This window comes from Stegostoma tigrinum, chromosome 29, assembly GCF_030684315.1.
Source record: "Stegostoma tigrinum isolate sSteTig4 chromosome 29, sSteTig4.hap1, whole genome shotgun sequence".
Classification (NCBI taxonomy): domain Eukaryota; kingdom Metazoa; phylum Chordata; class Chondrichthyes; order Orectolobiformes; family Stegostomatidae; genus Stegostoma; species Stegostoma tigrinum.
The window spans coordinates 10404937-10425982 of NC_081382.1; positions in this window are offsets into that span (position 1 = coordinate 10404937).

Genomic DNA, 21046 nt, shown 5'->3' on the forward strand with positions numbered 1-21046 from the left:
CATTTTGAATTAATTTTCATTTTGCTTCCAGCAAGTTCTGTATGGTGTTTTCACACTAATCCTTATCCAACAGGCATGTGTAACCCATCTATGGAGCCAGATGAAGATTCTAGGTTGGTGTGGGGTAGAGGCGGGGGAGGAGGAGAATAGATTTGTTGGCTTTCTCTTTCACTCATTCTGCTTGTGTTTAAAAGCAGATATAATTGTAACTACTTTACTGAGAAAAGGTACTTTTTTTTAACTGCCAGTAATGATCTGGTGACCTGCTGTGCTTGGCATACAATGTATGGACTAGACAGCTGAATGTGTTCTGTCTGCTTAAAGCACAGGCTTTCAAACAATTTGCATAATCCCACACATTTGTATATGAGTCGCCATAAACAGTGGGTTATTGTTGTTTATGTCTATTTTTCTCATTAAACATTCAGCAAATTATTGCTCAAAGCAGAGATATTAACTGGACCTGTTGAATTTGGGCTCAATCAACGATGGGAAGCAGACAGAATACAAAATAATCCTGGACGACTAGATTAAAACTGTTTGCAGTTCCCATTATCTCTGCCCAGAAATGCTACCATATTGATTGGATTCAAGTCAAGAAAAGCAGCTGGGTATGGCACCACATCCACAAGCATTCTCTCCTCTAACTTCAACATTCAGGAGCAGAGGAGGTGTTGCGCTATCTACAAGATGCACTGCAGAAATTTACCGAGGCTCCTTAATCCGAACCTTCCAAACATTAACCAGTAGCAACAACACACACAAGGGCAACAGATGGCTGGGAATACTACTACCTGCAAATTCCCTTCCAAGCCACTCACCACCCTGACTTGGAAATTTATTGCCAGTTCTTCACTGTTGCTGGGTAAAAATCCAGGAATTCCTTCCCTAACATTGTTGTGGATGTGATTATATCAAATGGACTGCAGCAGTTCAAAAGAGCAGCACACCATCACCTTCTCAAGGACAATTACAGACGAACAATAATTTATGGCTCAAAAAGTGATTCCCATGCCCCATGATTGAATTTTTGAAAATGCCAAATGGTAAGAAGAAATATTTACTTCCGCATTAGACCAGTCTATCGGCAATTTACGACTGAAATAAGGAGGAATTTCTGCACTCAGAGAGTGGTAATAGAGCTGGTGAAGGCATGATGGATCAAATATTGTCAGTGTCATACAACACGGAAACAGACCATTCAGTCCAACTCATCCTCACTAATCGGGTTTTCCGAACTAAACTAGTTTCATTTGCCTGCTAATGGCCCATGCCCCTCTAAAACTTTCCTTTTCATATACCTATCCAAATTTCTTCTAAATGTTATGATGTGGAGGTGCCTTAGTTGGACAGGGCTGGACAATGTCAAAAAATAACACAACACCATGTAATAATTGAACAGGTTTATTTGATGACACAAGCTTGCAGAGGCTTGCTCCTTATTCAGTGTTAGTGAAAGAAATGGCATCAGACACAGAATTTGTAAGCAAAGGATCAAATGATCATAGAACTGATGTGGATGTGTCGAATAAACCTAAGATGGCTGTTAAATCTTTAATTAGTTAGAAAGGATTAGTATGCAAATTCTAGAATTTCTTTCAATTCACTGCCCTGGGAGAACAAGAGGTTTTATCAATTCCCTCTGTATACCAGAGGCGACATCCTAAGTCAGACAATGCATTTTACTTGTGAGATCTTGATTAGAAGCTGGCTGTGTGCCAACGTGGAGTCAGACTGGTTTTATTTCTAAAGTAGAAATTTATAAAATGTCACATTGACTGTCCGCAAATTGTGTACAGGGTAAAGAAAATAGAATGTATTTGCAATTACAAGTCTGCAAATGCAAATTCACCCCATAGATTTGTGTGTGTGTGTGTGTGTGTGTGTGTGTGTGTCTGTGTGTGTGTGTGTGTGTGTGTGTGTGTGTGTGTGTGTGTGTGTGTGTGTGTGTGGTAGTGTGTATGAAAGAGATTCTTTTTAACTGTGTGAGCATGTGTGTGTGAATTTGTTTGTGAGAGTGTTTGTGCTTATGTGTGCATGTAGTTTGGTGTGGTCACATGTAATGCTACATGAACCCAAGATCCCAACTGAGGCAGCACTCATGGGTACCGAACTTGGTTATCAGCCTCTGCTCAGCAACTCTGCATTATTGTGTATCACAAAGTCTGCTTTGGAGGATGTTTACCCAAAGATCTGAGGCCAAAAGTCCTTGACTGCTGAAGTATGCCCCCACTAGGAGGGAACATTCCTGTGTAGCACTTGTTACACAGTGTCCATTCATCTGTTGTTGTAGTGTCTGCATGGTCTCACCAATATACCATACCTTGGGGCATCCTTGCCTGCAGTTTGAGAGATAGACAATGTTGGTTGACTCACATGAGTATCTGCTGTGCATGTGGTAGATGGCGTTTCCACGTGTAATGGTAGTGTCCATACTAATAATCTGACATCATAACAGGGATGTATGATGTTGTATTCGACCTTATCCTGAAGGCTGAATAAAGTTTGGCAGTTGTTTGAAGGCGAGGAAGATCTTGGCAAGGTGCTCATTGCCATGAATAATATGTTAAAGGCTGCAAAGTACATGGCATGGTTTCTCCACTTCCAGGAAGTACTGGGCAGTGAAGAGAACTCCATCTGTCATATCCTGAGTCTGTCTTCTGACGTAGTCACTGTACATGCATTTACCACTTCCTCTGACAATTCACACTAGACACGCAACCACCCTCCGAGTGAGGTTTGGGATTGGGAACTGAATATCCAAGGATACACGTCTTATCAAATAGATAGGCAAGTGGGCCGAGGGGTGGGGTTGTCTTATGAAATGAAATGAAATTAAATCAATGAGACGAAATGAAGTAGGGTCAGATGGTGTAGAATCTGTGTGGGTAGAATTAAGGAACTGCAAAGGTAAAAAAAAAGTTGGGGTTGCGTACAGGCCTCCAAACAGTAGTCAGGAACTGGAGCACAAGATACACCAGAAGGTAGAAAAGGTGTGTCAGAACGGCACATTGGGGAATTTCAACATGCAGGTGGAGTGGCAAAATCGTGTTGGTAGTGGATTGCAAGAAAAGGAGCGTGTGGAATGCCTACAAGATGGCTTTTTGGAGCAGCTCGTGGTGGAGTCCACAAGGGAACAGGCAATACTGGATTTTGTTTTGTCCAATGAGGCAGACATGATAAGGGAGCTTAAGGTAAAGGAACCTTTAGGAGGCAGTGATCATAAGATGACAGAATTTACACTGCAATTTACGAGGGAGAAGATAGAATCAGAGGTAACAGTAATCCAGCTGAATAAAGGTGACTACAGAGGTATGTGGGAGGAGCTCAGCAGAATTGACTGGAAGAGGGGCGAGCAGGAAAGACAATGGAACATCAATGTCAGGAGTTTCTGGGAGTAATTCAGGAGACACATTCATCCCTAGGAAAATGAAGCATGGGACAGGGAGGATGAGGCAACCCCCATAGTTGACGAAGGAAGTCAGGGATAGCATAAAAGCAAGAGAAAAAACATGTAACGTGGTGAAGGGCAGTGTGAAACCAGAGGACTGGGAAGCTTACAAAGATCAACAGAGCGCAACAAAAAATGAAATAAGGAGGGAGAAGGTTAAATATGAGGGTAAGCTAGCCAGTAATATAAATGAAGACTGTAAGGATTTCTTTAGGTATACAAAGGGCAAAAGAGAAGCAAAAGTGGACATTGGACACTGGTAAATGACGGTGGAGAGATAGTAGTGGGGAACAAGGAAATGGCGGAGGAACTGAATAATTACTTAACGTCAGTGTTCACGGTGGAAGACATGAGTAAAATCTCAAAAATTCAAGAGAGTCAGGGGGCAGAGCTGAGTATGGTGGCCATCACCAGGGAAAAAGTGCTAGTAAAACTGATTGGCCTGAAGGTGGACAAATCACCTGGACCAGATGCACTACACCCCAGAGTTCTAAAGGAGATAGCTGAAGAGATGATGAAAGTGTTAGAGGTGAGCTTTTAGGAATTGTTCGAGTCAGGGAGAGTCCCAGAGGACTGGAAAATCACTAACGTGGCGCCCTTGTTTAAAAAGGGAGGAAGGCAAAAGATGGAAAATAACGAGCTAATTAGTCTAACCTCAATTGTGACTAAGATTATAGAGACCATTTTAAAGGATGAGATTTCTGAATATTTGGAAATATGTGTTAAAATAGGGCAAAGTCAGCCTGTTTCATCAAGGGGAGGTCTTGCCTGACAAATCTGCTAGAATTCTTTGAGGCAGTAATGATCAGGGTAGAACAAGGAGAGACAATGGATGTTATCTACCTGGGCATCAAGAAGGCCTTTGATAAGGTGCCACACAGGAGGCTGCTGAGTAAGATAAGGGCCCATAGTGTTAAAGGCAAGGTGTTAACATGGACAGAAGATTGGCTGTCTGGCAGAAAGCAGACAATGGGGATAAAGGGGTCTTTCTCAGGATGGCAGCTGGTGACAAGTGGTGTTCTGCAAGGGTCAGTGTTGGGACCACAACTTTTCACTTTGTGCATTAATGACCTCGATGAAGAAACTGTGGGCATTCTGGCTAAGTTTGCAGACAATACAAAAATAGATGGAGGGACAGGTAGTATTGAGGAGGTGGGGACACTGCAGAAGGATTTGGACAGGTTAGGAGAGTGGGCAAAGAAGTCGCAGATGGAGTACACCATTTCGAAGTAAGGACACCCCTCAATCCTATGTTCCAGGGGGAAAAGTCCCAGCCCATCCAGCCTCTCCTTATACTTCAAATCCTCCAGCCCTGACAACATCCTTGTAAATAGTTCCTGAATCCTCTTCAATTTGATTTTTTTTCCGTTAACAGGGCAACCAGAACTATACACAGAACTCCAAATATGGCCTCACCAATGACCTGTAATACGACAATCCAATTCTTCTACTCCTTAACTGAGATGGTCTCTGCCTCCACCATGACAATTCTGCGATTCTGTGACGAGGTCTAAATTGATTTCAAGAAGAGTGCCATAAATACTACAATATTATTTTAAAATAGAGAAAGAAATCAATTTGCATTCTAAAGTTCGAAAGTGACAGGTCTAGTGAAGAATTGACTTTCTTCGAATTGTAGAGTAGGTGGATGGGACGAAATAAATCCCTATAACGTTTGGACTTTTTGGCATATGAGTTTGTTACATATACTGTGATGGATTGTGAAATACTGCTCACCCACTAGTCTATCTTCGTGGGTGATTGTTTGTGACTCTACTGTCATTTTAGTGGCCTCAATAGGACTTATTTTAATCATTAGCCATTTCAGCTGTTTGAGTGTGTTTTGCTTTAAATCATCTAACAGTTAACATTCAATTGTAAGAGACTTGATAATGAAGTTGGATTTAAACCTGTTCAGGAAAATCAGTTTTCCAGTTGTGACTTCTGCAGCTCTTGCCTGAGAGCCACCAGAATGGCAAGAAATGACAACTGATTCTAACAAAATCTCATTGGCAATGTATCAGTGTCTATTGCAAACTCCTGATGGTTTTCAAAATGACTAACCTGAAGTGGAGAGATAACAACTTATAGTAATGTCACTGGACTGGTGATCTATAAGCCTAGATAAATATCCAAGGGCATAGATTCATTGCTGTGTCAGATGCTAAAATTTCAATTCTAATAAATCAGGAATATTGGCCGGATGGCTTGCATATAAAACAAAGTGATACCAGCAGTATGGGCTCAATTCATATACTGGCTGAGGTTACTGTGAAGCACTGTCTATCTCAACCACCCCCCTCATCTGAGGTGTGATGACCCTCAGGTTAAACCACCAGCAGTTATCAATCTCTCATGAGAGAGCAACCCTGTGGCCTGATAGGGCAATGGTGGCTTTAAATCATAACGTAACTATGCATTCATCTTGTCTCAGTTGTCCATGATAGAGTCTGTCTGAACTGCAAGCTGATCTAAAATTCAAATTAAAAGATGAGTGATAGCTGTCACAAGATAAGAATATTATGCAAAAGGACATATAATGGAAGAGAATGGTTACCTTTGATCTGCATTAATTTTAATTTTGTCAATTTTGAGGAAAATGATGAGGGAGAAAGAGGCTATTCGGCCATCATGTCACTGCATGAAGTAACTGAATGAAGCAACATGGCATTTTATGTTTCAAACAAATTTAAGTTGGCATTAAAAGTTGCATTGAAATAACATTTTTTTTTAGTTGAGGAGGTTGGTACTTAAAACCTTCATGTTTGACCAAGCTTTTGGTCATCTTTGCTATTGTCTTAGATTATGCCAAATATTGCTCCTGTAAGTGTTTCGGTATATGCAAAAATGCTGTGTAAATGCAAATAGTCTTTTACTAAGGCTTTCTTCAGGGCTCATGTTTTTTCTATTTTTGGAGTAATTTTCCTTTCAGAATTCACCCTTATTCTGTCCTATGTGCTTGCATTATTTTCAGCTTGTGATTCCCACAACTTTCTGTGTTCTTACTGTTTACTATTTAGGGTTTATCACTGTTCTTTTTTTAATGTGGAATTGCTGTGCACATTATTGGGTCTAAAATAACCTGTTCCTTTATTTTAGTTTTCTTTTATTCTTGCGTGGGTGTGAGTGCCATTGATAAGGTTAGCATTGGATGCCCATTCCTCAATGGCTCTTGAATAGAATGGCTTGCTAAGCCATTGAAGAGGACAGTTAAACATCAACCACATTGCTGTGGGCCTGGAGTCACATGTAGGTCAGATATAGTAAGCATGGCAGTTTCCTTCCTTGGATGTCATTAGTGGACACAAAAGAGCTTGACTCTAGAATGTATTGCCCTAAGGAACTGCCCTGAAAACTCTCCATGAAGTGACACCCCACACTACCTTAGCCATTTTATATCAAGTTTGAAATCATCCAAGATTATTGTCATGCCTTTTTAAACAATTGCCCATTGTTTCTATATCACCTCCTACAGTTTGTTGGCTCTCCGAATGATTATCTGCACCAGCCACTTCTGTCATTTCACATTTTTTTTCACCTGAACTGATTCTACATTTCAAACCTCAGCTCTAATATCATTTCTCATGACTTCACTGATCTCATCCTTGCTTAGCAGAGCTACCCTGCCTTCCTTTAATTTTTTCCTGTCCTCACAACAAATGAATTACTCTTGAATATTCAGATCAAAATGTTGATAATTTTGCTATTGTATCTGACTCATTTATTTCTGTTTGTGCCAATAACCAACATGTTCTGAACACAGTGTGAATGAAGATGAAGAGCTTTTAATTACATCATTCTTACCATTTTTCCTCATTAGAACTTATTTGCTGGTACGCTCTAAAATTTGTATACTCCGCTCTGTCCTGCTATATTCTGCTCATCTTTAATTATTACTGCTTAAGTATCCCCTCACAACAGACACTATTTAGTCTGAATCCCACTTTACAGTTGCAGTTATACAACTCAATTGTACACTCGTCAGCATGGTTCAGCTAAAGATTTCTCCAACAGTATAGCTCCCATCTTCTCCGAAATCAATGCTACATGAATAATCACCCATTTGTCCAATGTCAATCTTTGAGCCAGGCATTCAGTTGACTTAATCTTAGTTACTTTACAACAATTAACACCTGACTCAAGTAAGAGATAGCAAGAACTATAGATATCGGAGCTAGAATCAATACAATGTGATGTTGGAGGAACACAGCATATCAGGCAGCATCAGACAAGCTCAAGTCATAACTTCGAGTCATAGAATTGTACATCATGGAAATAGACTTCTTGGTCCCTGCGACCATGTTCTCAAACTAAACTCATCCCACTTGCAGACATTTAGCCCACATCCCTCCAAATCATTCCTATTCATATATTTATCCAAATGTCTTTTAAATGTTGCAACTGTACCTGCATCTGTCACTTCCTCTCTCAGTTTATGCATACAAACTACTCTCTGGGTAAAAAAAAAGCCCCTCCTATCTTTTTCAAAGATTTCTCCTGTCACCTTGAAAATATGGCCCCTAGGTTTGAACTCTCCCACTTGAAGGCAACACCCATGTTATTCACCGTATCTATGCCCCTCATGATTTTATAAGCTCTATAAGGTCACCCCTCAAACTCCTACACTCAAGTGAAAAAGGTCTTAGGCCATCCAGATATTTTTATAACTCAAATCCTCCATTCCCAACACATCTTGGTACATGTTTTCTGAACCCTCTCCAATTTAATAATTTCCTTCTTGTAGCAAGGTGACCAGAATGGCATGCGTAGTCCCGAGGAGGCCTCACCAAAGTCCTGTACAACCTCAGCCTGATGCCCCAACTCCTATACCTAGAGGTCTGAGCAATGAAAGCAAGCATACTAAATGCCTTCTTACCACCATGTCTACCTGTGATGCAAATTTGAAAGAATTATGTAACTGCACCCCTAGGTCTGTCTGCCCTGCAACACTACCCAGGGACCTACCATTAATTACATTAAGACTTGCTTTTGTTTATTTTACCAAAACGCAATACCTCACATTTATCCAAAGTAAACTCCATCTGCCATTCAACCCATTGACCCAATTGATCAAGATCTCTTTATTAATGTTGCACTTCTGCTTTTCATCTGTTTCCTCACTGTTCAAATTCCCTCAGCGAAACCTTTCTTAGTGATAATTATAAAATTGATATCCATGTGGAACATCGCAACTGGATACTTTATTTTACACTCTAAGTTCCTCTCTAGGCCAGAGGAGATACCACTGGCCTTGGCACTCAGCAGACCTTAAGCCTTGGTAAAATCTTTAGTGCTCAAGCTCATAGCTGGAAAGAACAGGAAGTAGCCCTGTTATCAATGGTAATAGCCCTGAAAGGGTAATGTGGGAGATTGGATTCGGCTCTACCCAATCAGATGATGTTATACAATCTTGGTGGGGCTGACAGCTCAATGGTGTTAACCATGTCAATCCTGGTTCGTGAAACACTCAGTCATTATGTGCAGCTAGCCAATGTTATTTGTAACACCTGCCTTCATGCTATAAACCACATCTTGGCATTTAGCAAAACACGGATATAGACTACTTGGCCCAACATGCCTGTGTTGGTTCATTAAATGCTTACCTGATGCCAATCTCCTGCCTTTTCTCCGTCCCTTGCATACCATCTCTGTACAAATAATCATTCAATGCCCTCTTGAATGCATCAATTGAAACTGCCTCCACCACATTTCCAGACATTACATTCCACGCCCTCACAACTTCATTTTGTTCCAGTTTCTTGATGCCACACTCACTCACACGTGCCCATGGTATCAAGGGCCGTCACTCTTACCTTGCCCCTGGAATTATTGTTTCTTTGTTTGGACCAAGACTGAAAAGATGTCAGATGGCCCTGGCAGAGCCCAAACATAGTATCACTGAGCATATTGTTACTAAATAGGTGCTTCTTAATAACACTGTTGATGATCTCGTCTATCAGTTTTCTGATAATTGAGAGTAGACCAATGCAGCAAGAATTGGCTGGTTGGATTTGTCCCACATTTTGTGCAGAGGACGTACCTAGGCAATTTTTTCACATCAGTGGGTAAATGCCAATGTTGTAGCTATGCTGTACCAGCTTGCCCATGGACACAGCAAGTTCAAACACTTGGATGACTAAATGGGTGCCATGTCCTATTTTTGCTCTGAATTTCCAATTTTGTTTCCAGATTCCACCCTTCTCTCAGTTATACATGGTCTATTTCCGTTGTTTTATGTCCATTTCTCATATTCATTGTAAGCTCACAGTATCCATCAGCTTCTTGACAATTGCTCATCACACCCTGCAAGGGCTCCATTCCATTTTCTCAAGTCTTATCTCTCCTTTCCATCATTTTTGATGATACAACCTTCTGCTACATTGCTTCTCGGATATTTTCTCACTGTCTCAACCAAGGATTACTGCTGTCATAGTTGACAGAGCCCTCAACAAGGTCTGCCACTTGCCTCACGATTTCATCATCATTCCTTCTTCTCTCTGCCAGAATGATAAGAGGTTTCCCTCGATCTCCCCTTCCACACTATTAGCTTCTGTTTTCAGTGGATTATTTTCTGTAATATCTGCCCTGTTCAGCACGATGCCACTACCAAGTACATCTTCTTCACCCTTTGCCTTTCAGAATTCCATAGGGAATATTCCCTCTTTGATATCTTGGTCCATTCCTCAGCCACCCCTAACACCACATCCTGTCCCCACTGTACTATTCCACAGAAGCACACAAAATGAAATGACTGCCCTTTGACCTTCACACTATCCAAGACTCCAAACATTAATTGCAGATTAAGCAATGGCTTCTTTTGATTTAGTCTACTGTATTGATACTCTCAGTACAGCCTTCCCTATATCGGGAGTCAAATGCAGATCATAGAATGCCTGTGCTGTGGAAGCAGGCCATTCGACCCATTGAGTTCACAACGAACATCAGAGACATTCCGCCAAAACCCACCACCCTACCATATCGCTGAAAACTTGTATTTCCCATGGCTAATTCACTTAGCCTGCACATCCCTGGACACTACAGGCAATTTGGCAAAGTTAATCCATCTAACCTGCACCCCTTTGGACTGTGGAAGGAAACCGACACGCAACACACAGACAATGTGCAAACTCCACATAGACAGTTGGCCGACTGTGAATCGAGCCCACGTCCCTGGCGCTGTGAGGCAGCAATGCTAACCACTGAGCCAATGTGCCATCCCAAACACTGTGACTGTTAATGAATCCCTCTGCTCAGTCTGCAAGCATGATTCTGAGCTTCGGTGAGTCTTTCATTTTAATTGTCCACCTTGCTCTCGTATTGTCATTTCTGTCCTTAGCCTACTACACTGTTTCAGTGATGCTTAACATGAACTTAAGAACCACAGCTCATCTTTCAACTGAAGTGCTTTACACACAGCTGGACTCAACATGACAATTTCAGAGTGTAAACCCATTCCTCAATTTGTCCCCTTTTCTTGCCTTCTTTCAGTTTTACCTCTTGGCTATGATCATGCTTGCTGTGACCATGGTCCTGGATGTCAGCAAGGATACATCAGGGCATAATAATCAGGACTGAATGGGTGCCTCATGCTCAGCTTGAGGCGTGGGGGCACCTCAACTCCTATCAGGAATGGAGCTTCTAATGCTTAAGTCAGGTGAGGGGACAATATGCTTATTTCAGAGACACAACTCCTGGGTGCAAATTTGGAATGGACCCATGGTTTAGGATCAGGGGCAGTGCCCAGACCCTGCTGTAGTGACTGTAATGAGGTCAGCCTGGTTGACCTCATTGAATATGAGTTCCCTGATTGGGGTTGTTAACCTGGTCCAATCAGGGAGGCCTGGCTGACAGATATAAACAGGAGTATCAGGGGTTCTGTTCGCTCTGAGAGCTGGCTCTGTGCTAGTTGAGTCAGTGCACATGTAAATAAAGGGTGACTTCGTGACAGGATACCAGCCTTCATGTAATTTTTTTTTCACTGAGATTCCTTTCAAGATGCCAGCTGTGGGCTCATTGTTCAGTTTGATCCTTTGCTTTTTTAGTTTCCCCACCTCCAGTCCCTAGGGGCTTGCAGGACTAACTCTTCTGCTATTCAATCTCTGCTGTCATCCACCCTGTCCATTGTTGCCCCATTATCCAAAACCTATTACATTTCAAACTTTTCCACATTGGAATAAAGAGCACAGATCTGAAATATAACCGTACCTATATTTCTGTTCCCAGCCAGATACTACCTAAGCTGTTGAGATTTGTCCAGGATTTTACGACTTTATGTCAAAATGTATGCATTCGCTGCTCATAAAAATAACCCATTTAACACTGAATACTGCTGAGTTTCATGTCCTTAAGTAGCTGAGGGTTGGGAATTGTGTTGGGACTTTATTACACTATATTGACTCTGCAGATAATCAGTCCAGAATGGATTTAAGCAAACAAACATTGATATTAATTTGCTTATGAACTAATGATGTTGGCTCTCTCAAATTACTTTACAAGGTAGAAATTAAAATTCAAGCTAAATGTCACAGGTATCAAAACTTGTATTTTTTACTCATTTGCACATCCTTCTCAAGCACAAAATTACCAGGTGGAAATATTTGCTTTCAGTAGCTGTTATTTGCAGCAAGCCCCAGTGAAAAGAATGGGTTTCACATATTGGCAACGTTATTTCTCAGAACCGGAATTATTCCTCAGAACAGGAACGATTGTGCAGTTACACTACCAATCACAGCTGAGATGGCACTATGATGTGTTCTTGCAACTTATTTAACATTCACATGATCAATTGTTTCCTTCTCACTGTTTTTCTGATGGAATATCTGTCTGCTTTTACTGAGAAAAGTTGATGTGGTTTGGGTTGACTTTGTGATATTTCATAGAAACCATTTTTATTTAGACTCTATAAACTGATACAATATTTCTGCTCAGAGAGACTCTTAAGTAACCAGACTTTCTTTGTGCCTTGCTGCCCCAGTTTCACTCTTCTCCTGAGCCAACCCTGGCAAACACTTTGTGTGTCCTCAAAGACCCTGAACGGTGTGGGCCTTGATGGGAAATTTAGGAGCCTCATCTAAGAAATCCAGCAAGACTTTTCTCAATATCAGGAGTGACAAGTCATATTTACTGACAGAGCTCTAAACGTTGAGGTGATATCCTCACCAGTGAAGGGCGAGAGGTTCAGTAATAATATTTTTTTTAAATTCAATCATAAGACTGGATGCCGCTGGCTGGTCAGCATTTTTTGCAAGTCACTAGTTGCCCATGAAAAGGTGGTAGTGAGCTGCTTTTTCAAACTGCTGCAATCCAAAAGCTGAAGTTAGACCCACAATGTTGTTACAGAGGAAATTCTAGGACTTTGATTCAGCAATAGTTATATATTTCCAAGTCAGGATATTGAGTGTTTTGGAGGGAAACTTGCAGAATTGAAGACCACGCTGTCAGGTGGGAGCTCTGTTTCTGTCAGTCAGACTCCATAAACCTCACAGCCCAATAATTACTTGCTCCCTATATTCAAACAACTCATTCACACCGAATTAATAAGTCATTGACATATCCGCCACCTTTTCCCTCATTCCCTTCATATCAGCATTCCTTCAGATCATACTAGATGATAACAGCAAATTCTTCCAGCTCTAGTAAGTGGGAGAACAGATGAGTATTCAATGAGGGGGCACTATAAGGGTATGTTAGACAGTTAATAAGGTTTTTTTGGATGAATCATCCCTGAAACTCAAAGATAATGGCACTTTGGCAAGATATAGTAAGATTGAGCCCTGCTTAACTCAAAGAATGATAAAGTGGCAGCACAGGAGGCTCTGCAAAGATTGGACATAGTGGGAGAAATGGTTCATTTGTCATGAACATTTCTTTGTCCAAATGAGTGTGGAAGTATACCAAGCCAAGAATTCAGTGATTAAAATTAACCATTGATGAGTTAAACTTCATAATTTCCGTCAATCATCAAATATGCATTTAAAAATTCACAATAAGAACAGGAAATGCAGGAAATGTTTAACAGATCAAGTGTGATTTCTGGAGAGGGAACTGAAGTTAAGGACATCAGTCAGTGATCTTCCATAAAATTAATTGTGAGTGCATAGGCAGGGAAATGAGAAAGGGATCGAAATACAAAAAGAGAGATCAGTGACAAAGTGAAATGTAGGAGAGGCTAATTAAAAAGATTTACATTTGTGTAGCACCTTTCATACCAAGGAACATACCTACAGCCAATGAAGTGCTTTTTAAAGTAGAATCATTCTTGATATGTAGAATCATAGAATCTGTACAGCCTGGAAGCAGGCTATTTGGCCCATCAAATTCACACCAAAAAGCATCCCAACCAGACCTACCATCCCACCCTGTAACCCTGTATATCCCACGGCTCACGCACATAGTCTACATAAGCCTGGACACTATGGGCAATTTAGCCTGGTCAATCCACCTAATCTACATATCTTTAGACTGTGGGGGGAAACCCATGCAGACACGGGCAAAATGACCACATAGCCAGTCGCCCAAGGCTGGAATTGAACCTGGACCCCCGGTGCTGAGAAACTTCCGTGGTAATCACTGAGTCACCAAAGCACACCAGGTAATTTGCATGCAGTAAGTCCCCACAAACAGCATGAACAACAATAGATAATCTATTCTTTGTGATGTTGATTGAGGAGTCAATATTCTTCAGATAGCACGCTGTTTTTCCAAAGTGCCAAGGGATCTTTTACAGTCACCTGAAAGGGCCTATGGGGCCACAGGTTATTGTCTCATCTGAAAAGTAGTACTCCCAGCAGAGCAGCACACCCTCAACACTGCACTGGATGGCACCCATTATTTGAAAATCAAAAGTGGGAAGTGAATCCACAATTTTCTGGCCCAGAAATGACATGACACAGTGGCTCAGTGGTTAGCACTGCTGCCTCACAGCGCCAGGTGCCCCAGTTTGATTCCAGCATTGGACAGATTGTCTATGTGGAGTTTGTACATTCTGCCCGTGTCTGCGTGGGTTTCCTCTGGGTGCTCCATCTTCCTCCCACAGTTGAATGCTGTGCAGGTCAGGTGGATTGGCCATGCTAAAATTGCCTGGACCGTTGAGGGTTGGAAATGCAGAGATGAGGTGGGTGTGGGTAGGTCTGGGTAGGATGGTCTTTGGAGTATTGGTGTGGACTTGCTGAGTTGAATGGCCTGCTTCCACACTTCAAGGATTCTATGACACTCTAAAGACACAGATAATGGGAGTAAATAACCGTGGAGATTCATTGTTTGTTGCCAGAAACCAATGACAACAGAGGATGATCTAAAGTTAGTGACCTTAATGCATTCAGAGGCTGTAAATGATGAATTATAAGACGAGGTACTGTCCCTGAACTTTTCCTGAGTTTACAGGCAGAATATAGAATAATAGGATAGAAACAATAGGATAGAGTATTGGACAGAAAATTAAAATCACAGACAATTGGAGGCTTGTGAGCACATTTGTGTATTGAATGGATATACTCTATACAACAGTTATGCACAGTTTCCCCAGTTCACAGGCGATCACGTTGAGAGAGACCAAAGTTAAAGAAGGACATGAAAGAGTTGAAGATGGACCAGGTGAGCATGGGTGATATGAACTGAAAATGGAACAAAAGCGAATTTAGTTTTATCAGCTCAGAGTGATAGCAGGGGCGTGCACCAAAACAGTCATCAGTATAGCCTTAAATGATATGAGAGAGTAAAACTGAGGGGAACACAACAAAGAATGTTGTATAAGAGATAATGGGAACTGCAGATGCTGGAGATTCCAAGATAATAAAATGTGAGGCTGGATGAACACAGCAGGCCAAGCAGCATCCCAGGAGCACAAAAGCTGACGTTTCGGGCCTAGACCCTTCATCAGAGAGGGGGATGGGGGGAGGGAACTGGAATAAATAGGGAGAGAGGGGGAGGCGGACCGAAGATGGAGAGTAAAGAAGATAGGTGGAGAGGGTGTAGGTGGGGAGGTAGGGAGGGGATAGGTCAGTCCAGGGAAGACGGACAGGTCAAGGAGGTGGGATGAGGTTAGTAGGTAGCTGGGGGTGCGGCTTGGGGTGGGAGGAAGGGATGGGTGAGAGGAAGAACCGGTTAGGGAGGCAGAGACAGGTTGGACTGGTTTTGGGATGCAGTGGGTGGGGGGGAAGAGCTGGGCTGGTTGTGTGGTGCAGTGGGGGGAGGGGATGAACTGGGCTGGTTTAGGGATGCAGTGGGGGAAGGGGAGATTTTGAAACTGGTGAAGTCCACATTGATACCATATGGCTGCAGGGTTCCCAGGCGGAATATGAGTTGCTGTTCCTGCAACCTTCGGGTGGCATCATTGTGGCAGTGCAGGAGGCCCATGATGGACATGTCATCAAGAGAATGGGAGGGGGAGTGGAAATGGTTTGCGACTGGGAGGTGCAGTTGTTTGTTGCGAATGCGACTGGGAGGTGCAGTTGTTTGTTGCGAATGCCGCATCTGCACCCACGATAAGACATTCCACTCCCGCACATCCCAGATGTCCAAGTTCTTTAAGGACCGCAACTTTCCCCCCACGGTGATTGAGAACGCCCTTGACCGCGTCTCCCGCATTTCCCGCGACACATCCCTCACACCCCGCCCCCTCCACAACCGCCCCAAGAGGATCCCCCTCGTTCTCACACACCACCCTACCAACCTCCGGATACAACGCATTATCCTCCGACACTTCCGCCATTTACAATCCGACCCCACCACCCAAGACATTTTTCCATCCCCACCCCTGTCTGCTTTCCGGAGAGACCACTCTCTCCGTGACTCCCTTGTTCGCTCCACACTGCCCTCCAACCCCACCACACCCGGCACCTTCCCCTGCAACCGCAGGAAATGCTACACTTGTCCCCACACCTCCTCCCTCACCCCCATCCCAGGCCCCAAGATGACATTCCACATTAAGCAGAGGTTCACCTGCACATCTGCCAATGTGGTATACTGCATCCACTGTACCCGGTGCGGCTTTCTCTACATTGGGGAAACCAAGCGGAGGCTTGGGGACCGCTTTGCAGAACACCTCCGCTCAGTTCGCAACAAACAACTGCACCTCCCAGTCGCAAACCATTTCCACTCCCCCTCCCATTCTCTTGATGACATGTCCATCATGGGCCTCCTGCACTGCCACAATGATGCCACCCGAAGGTTGCAGGAACAGCAACTCATATTCCGCCTGGGAACCCTGCAGCCATATGGTATCAATGTGGACTTCACCAGTTTCAAAATCTCCCCTTCCCCCACTGCATCCCTAAACCAGCCCAGTTCATCCCCTCCCCCCACTGCACCACACAACCAGCCCAGCTCTTCCCCCCCACCCACTGCATCCCAAAACCAGTCCAACCTGTCTCTGCCTCCCTAACCGGTTCTTCCTCTCACCCATCCCTTCCTCCCACCCCAAGCCGCACCCCCAGCTACCTACTAACCTCATCCCACCTCCTTGACCTGTCCGTCTTCCCTGGACTGACCTATCCCCTCCCTACCTCCCCACCTACACCCTCTCCACCTATCTTCTTTACTCTCCATCTTCGGTCCGCCTCCCCCTCTCTCCCTATTTATTCCAGTTCCCTCCCCCCATCCCCCTCTCTGATGAAGGGTCTAGGCCCGAAACGTCAGCTTTTGTGCTCCTGGGATGCTGCTTGGCCTGCTGTGTTCATCCAGCCTCACATTTTATTATCAAAGAATGTTGTATATATTGCCCAAAAATGGCATGTAACAATACATTTAAGACCCCATTGCTACTTCTTACACTTGAAGGAAACGAGTGTGGTCAAAGGGGAAACTCTTACAACACATGAACAAATTTAAGCAAATGGAGAGCGGTATTGATGAATGAAGGAAGATTTGTCCTAAATTCAAGACAAGATGAAGGACCCTCAGTCTATAAGGATGGCAAATGGACATTTAAATGGATTATGCCTATCATGAAGACAAGTTTTCCTGTTGACACTTAAATGGGCATTATGCTGTGAAGATGGCAACGGTCTGTTAAAATGCTATGCCAAGCCTTCAGCTGCCCATTATGCAAAATATACTCCAATATTAATCATAGTAAAATGGGAAAGCTTATAGATGTTCTGTGTAACTTACTGGGCAGTCAACATCACCAACATTAAATGCATACAGTGATTTAGACACATTGATTTACAAATGACCCACAGCAGAAACATTTTGAAACACAGGCATGTTCATCATTGCTGTTGAGATTAAATTTCTACTGGGTTTTAAAAATTTCTTTAACTAGTGTCACTTGAAAGAAATGAATTGGCCATCAATCAGATGCAGAACTGAATAATTGACAGCATCATTTAAATTGTTCAATTTGCTGAAGGACCTCAAATGCACATCATGTATTTAGTTACAGGAAATTCAGCCCGCTTTTATTTTTTACTTTAAGCTTATATTCCATCAGAAGTTTTTCTTCTTAAACTGTATCTCATTTATTTTTCAGAGTTACACTGCATTGTTATTATTTTCAATTTTGTTTTATCTTTACATGATATTCTAAGGCCTAACTGTGCTCCATTATTTTCTTGTCATAGAGTGATACAGATGTGCGTATAAATGGATAGTATAATCAGTCTCTATTGATATGCACTAAAAATCACGGCTCTTTACCAGTCATCCAACAAACTGTTTATTCAACTCTCACCAAAGATGTTCTTTCCCATTGATATCCTTATTCTTATTTCTTTGTTGCACCTTCTTTCTTTCTCCTAAACTCTTAAATTCTTGTGTCTGTTCTAGTTCTGTTCATTTTATCCATATATTTCTTAACAAAAAAAAACAAAGAACTGCAGATTCTGGAAATCAGAAACAAAATCAGAATTACTTCAGAATTCTTACTCTCTGGACCAGAAACATTAACTTTGCTTTCTTTTAACAGATGCTAACTGACCTGGTGAGTTTATCTAGTAATTTCTGAGTTGTTTGTGAATATTTCTTTGTGATTTTGGGAACTGCATCACTTTGGCAAAAGCTTTCATCCAGAGTTCATGTCTGCTGTTATGAATTTATCCATTAATTCTTGCTATGTTTCTTCTTACCAAAAAAATGTTTTGCCAATTGCACATCTAACATCCTGAGACATGACTTGTAGGACGCTTGATTTGAAATGTGATTTGTGTGGATGTGAAACTTGGACCTTCAGGAAAAGGAGACCAATTTGAAAAATAGCATGGAAATATGGGCTGAGAAAGAAATGGAAAGGAACAGTTACACAGAAAAAAAAAATGATGAATTGCTGGGGAGAGTGAACAAACAAACAAATTTGCTGAAGATAATTAGGAAAAACCAGAAATTCTGGCTGGGTGCATTTTATAAGGATTCAGAGTCAAGAAGCATTGCAGAGGGAAAAAAAGCTGCCTAGCAAAAAGAAACTGATAAAGAGAGGATCTCAATGCAGGATGGTTTAAAATTAAAATAATTTTTTGACAATGAAAGGAGAGGCACAGGATCAAAAGATCAAAAGCCATAAAAAAACCTTAAGTATGAGCCAAGAATCTATATTTGAGAAAGAATGCACATCATCATGGGCAAAGAGAGCAAAGAATATGCATTTTCTTTGTTGGTGGTTTTATTGCATGGCTCATTTCGAACCACTGCGGAGAGAAAGCTCCTTCACAGCAGGGTTAAATTCTTTTAGACCTAGTCGCTAAGTTGAGCGATTATCAGAATGTGATCCAATATAAACTGTTCTGTACTTCATTGGTCCAAGACATTTTGAAACCAAGAGCTGTGTCAGTCAAGAGAAATGCAGTAAACCCAACATCTCTGAACCTTGCGGCTCTCCCGCCCGCACTATCCAAAGCAAATTTCCTCTGTGATAACCCAGGAAGTGCAATGGGCATGCTATCTTCTTATCTATTGATTAAAGATTTTCATTATGCCCGAACACAAAACTTGACGTTCAGACTCATTTTAGTTTAGGTTTCAAGTGTTTGATGAGGAAAGGCGTGGAATGGGTTCTAGCCTGTGTAGCTGCACAAGCAGAAGCTTGTGTGTAATCTGTGAATAGACTGAAGCAATGCATTAAATGTCTGACTGTTGACCTGATTCTTCAGATCTCCACTGATTAAACCAAACAAGTGGATTGCCCTTATCCACAGCACAGCACAACAGCTGCCAGACCTTCTGAGTGTGCAGGCCATGTCTTCTCCATTTTACCTCTTTAAACAAGACCGTTAAACAATGTTAGCATCTGTAAAGTTTGGTGCATAGTCTTTGTCACGGCCAGCACTCCTCATCCAAAAACGCCAGCACTTCAGGAGAAAAGAGAATCCTATCCTTTAAGGCTGCAGAAAGCTAAAAAACAAAAGGTATCTGGGAGTCCTCATCCCTGAATCTGAATTTCTGAAGATCGGTCTAGAACCGAAACGTCACCTTTCCTGCTCCTCTGATGCTGCTTGGCCTGCCGTGTTCATCCAGCTCTACACCTTATTGTCTCAGGTAAATGTCAAATGTTGGCCTTTATTTAAAAAGAAATGGAGTTTAAACATAGGAAGGTTATGTAAGGTTGGGGATAAGAGATAATGGGACTGCGGATGCTGGAGAATCCAAGATAACAAAGTGTGGAGCTGGATGAACACAGCAGGCCAAGCAGCATCTCAGGAGCACAAAAGCTGACGTTTCGGGCCTAGGCCCTTCATCAGCCTCTCTGACAAAGTGCCTAGGCCTGAAACGTCAGCTTTTGTGCTCCTGAGATGCCGCTTGGCCTGCTGTGTTCATCCAGCTTCACAGGTTATGTAAGGTTCTTGAGTGTATTTGGAGCTTGGGTTGTGGATGTTGTGGTTGGTTGGACTAAGCTGGTCCATTGTTCTGCAGATATTTCATTATCCTGCTGGGTAACATCATCAGTGCAGCCTCTGATGAAGTGTTTTCCCACTTACGGATAACTGAAAGACTGGGTCAGAAGGTCCCTATTACACAAATGACACCAGGAAGATACTACACACCCAGACAAACTCGTCATGCTACCTCACCTCAGGAACACATCTGAACTGACCACAAGACTCGTACGACCACTGGGCATCAGAGTAGCACACAAACCCACATCAACCGTATGCCAACTGCTCACCTGAGCCAAAGACCCACCGCTCACAATGGACAGGACCAATATCATATACAAGATTCCCTTCAGAGACTGTGACAAACACTACATTGGACAAACAGGAAGGAAATTAACAAGGGTACATGAACATCAATTAGCTACAAAAAGACATGACCAGTACTCACTCAACTATATCCACATGGATAAGGAGAACCACCAGTTAGTCTAGGACAACACCAAGATTTTGGGACAAGTAAAGCAGAGACAAACACAGAAATTTCTAGAAGCCTGGTACTACATGAAGAAAGTCATCAACAAACACTTACATCTCGACCCCATATACTCTCCACTGTGAAGGAAAACTGGAAGTAAGGTAATCCAGCTCAACGGACTCCAGAGTTGAAAAACCAGGCAAGAAAACACAATGGTGCTTCATCACAGGCTGCACTGATAATGGTACCCAGCATGGTAATGAAACGTCTGCGGAAAAACAATGAACCAGCTTGGCAAGCCAACCAACCACAATA